This window comes from Erythrolamprus reginae, chromosome 1 (genome assembly GCF_031021105.1).
Source record: "Erythrolamprus reginae isolate rEryReg1 chromosome 1, rEryReg1.hap1, whole genome shotgun sequence".
NCBI lineage: Eukaryota > Metazoa > Chordata > Lepidosauria > Squamata > Dipsadidae > Erythrolamprus > Erythrolamprus reginae.
Genome location: NC_091950.1, coordinates 225945116 through 225948416, shown reverse-complemented (window position 1 = coordinate 225948416; position 3301 = coordinate 225945116).

Genomic DNA, 3301 nt, shown 5'->3' with positions numbered 1-3301 from the left:
CATAATCCACCGATCTTCAGCTAACTACTTTTCTCAATCTTTCACGTGATCCCAAATCAAAGAAAATAAATGTTCAGGTAGAAATAATCAGAATGTTAATTTCAGTTCAAATCGAAAATTACAATGTGTTAACCATGGAATTTTTATATTTGTGGCCCACTTTTATTACTTTTACAAATAATTCAAGAAGGCAAACGTACACAACACACGTTTCTCCTCCTTTTTTCCAAAAAATAAACCTGTGAGGTGGGTTAGCCTGAGAGTGACTGACCCAGTCACCTGTAGCTAAAGCAGGATTTAAAATTCATGTGTTTGGATGGAGGGTTTTTAACATCTGATGTAGTTGCTCAAGCCTATTTTTCAAACCACCAAGATATTTTCATTATATAATCTACAAATTCCAAAAATCACTAACTGTAGTATGCTTCATCTTCTTATGTTTTTGGAGGCCTGATATAGAAAAGTTCCCTATGAGCTAAGGTGACCAGATTTTAACATTGGTAAAGTGGGACACTATTGACGGGCGGGGGGATGTTCTTGATTAAAAATTTGGTCTATGAAATACATACATTACCTAAATTATCTGAGACGAGGGGAGCAGGTATATGTTGTGGAAGAGAACTTTTATCTGGGCTGGGTCACCCCTGGGAAAAGTCGGGTTCCCACTCAGCACTCCAAGGGGAAACGCCTGGGAGGAGCCCTGTTATTGGAGTTGTGCATGTTTCTCTGCAAGTTCTCGCCCATGTATAGACAGATAGACAGCTCATTAAGTGTTTCCCCAGTTTGCCATGCTGGCTGAGCACCATGGGTTCAAGGGTTACAATTCCTCTTTGGAGGATCTGGGCGGGGAAGCGAAGGAGCGAATTGGGTTGTACCCAGTAGGTGCTTTCAACCTGAGAGGTGAGAAGAATGGCAGGCAGGCCAGCTTAGCAAGCCACTGGCCTTGGCCTCTGCCAGTCCGGCCAGGCAGGAGGAGCTACCCTCTTCCCAGCACCACCTACTCCAACCTTTGGCTGAGTCACACTCGCCGCCTTTGGCAACAAGATGTCCAGCTGCTTGGCAGGCGGAAAGGACCATATGGCAGCTCTTCTCCCACCCCACGCCCCAGGCCTCGCTGCATGGAGAGCAGCATCCCTCACTTGAAGCCCCTGCTCAGCCCCAGACATTCAGCCAGCTGGCCAGGGGTCGGCAAATTTCAACACTCAGAGCCATTTGGACCCTGTTTCCCACAGGAAAACAACTCTGGGAGCCACAAAACCTGGGGGGGGGGGACCAACTTGATATCACTCACTTCCACCCAGTCACATGACCCCCCTTGCCACATCTACCCAGCCAATCATTAGGATAGAGAACTGGGAACCATAAAATCATTTTCCCTCCCTCCTTCTCTCCTCTTTCTTTCTTTCTTTCTTTCTTTCTTTCTCTCCCCTTCTCTGTATCTCTCTCCCCCTTCCTATCTCCCCCCTCTTTCTGCATCTCTCTATGGCTTACTTCCCCTTTCCCTCTCTATCTCCCCCCAGTGATGGGCTCCTACGGATACGGTCAGGAACGCAGTACCGGTAGTAAAATTTGGAGCTCCACCCCAGAGCACCCAATTTGCACTGAAAGATGTTGAAACAAAATGCATAAGCCAAACCCAATGTGGTAGTAAAAATTTTGGTAGCCCATCGCTGATCTCCCCCGTGTGTATCTTTCTCCCCTTCTCCCTATCTTTGTATCTCTGTGTCTTTGTCTCCCCCCTCTCTGTCTCCCCCCCACCCGTGTATCTATGCCTCTCCCACCTCTCCATTTATCTCTCTCTTTCTCACCTTTGATGTGTCCCCCTCTCTGTGTATCTCTCTCTCCCCCCCCTCTGGATCTCTATCTTTCTGTGTATCTCTATTCCCATATCTCCTCCCTCTCTCTGGATCTCTCCCCCCCTTTATCTCTATCATCTTTCTCCCTCTCTCTCTGGATCTCTCTTCCCCTCTGTCTCTCTCCCCCCTCTCTGGATCTCCCCCCATCTCTATCTCTTCCCCTCTCTCTATCTCTCCTCCCCCCATATCTCAGTGTTAAATAATAATAATAATAATAATAATAATAATAATAATAATAATTTATTAGATTTGTATGCCGCCCCTCTCCAAAGATTCGGGGCGGGGCGGCTCACAACAATAATAAAAACAATGTTACAGTGGAACAAATCTAATATTAAAAGGGAAAAAACATATAAAACCCCATGATTTAAAACCAAACAACACATACATACTAAACATAAAATATAAAAAACTGGGGGAGGTGTCTCAGTTCCCCCATGCCCGGCAATACAGGTGGGTCTTGAGTAATTTATGAAAGACAAGGAGGAGGGGGGCAGTTCTAATCTCCGGGGGGGGGAGTTGATTCCAGATGGCGGGGGCCCCCACAGAGAAGGCTCTTCCCCTGGGGCCCACCAAACGACATTGTTTAGTCGACGAGACCCGGAGAAGGTCAACTCTGTGGGACCTTATTGGTCACTGGGATTCATGCAGTAGCAGGCGGTTCCGGAGGTACTCTGGTCCAATACCATGTAGGGCTTTAAACGTCATAACCAACACTTTGAATTGTGACCGGAAACTGATTGGCAGCCAGTGCAGGCCACGGAGTGTTGTAGAAACATGGGCGAATCTGGGAAGTCCGACAATGGCTCTCGCGGCCGCATTCTGCATGATCTGCACAAAAGTCGCTTCCTCCTCCTCCCCGGACAGCGTGTTGCAGAGATCCAGCATGAAGAGGGGCGCGGAGTGCAGCCTGCCCAGCGGGAGGACTGACTGCTGCTACTATCACCACCCCCTGCATTGATGAGGGAGAGGAACTTTGGGCTCTCATGGCTGCTGCAGCTGAAGCCTGTGAGAAGGCTGGGGCCAATGAGGCAAGCCTAGCATGGACATGATTTCCTTCTACATCTCCCACTTCTTGTGGGACTTGAGACAACAGCAGAGGAAGCCCGCCAGGGAGGAAGAGGTGGAAATGGGCTCCAGGAGCTGTCTCCACCTCTTCCTCCCTGGCGGGCTTCCTCTGCAAATTGTGGCTGGAGGGAGGGAGGCAATCTGTTTATCTTTCTATCAGATTTTCTGATTGGGGGGGGGAAGAGGAGAGGGTAGAGAGAAGGCTGGGGGCTAGCCACATGGCTGCCAAAACCAAATCGGGACTTTTTATAATGTCGCGGGATATGGGACAAATTATTAAAAATCAGGACTGTCCTGCCAAAAGCGGACATCTGGTCACCTTAACTATGCCTCTGCAGATGAGGATATTGAAATGACAGCTCATAGCTTACACTATC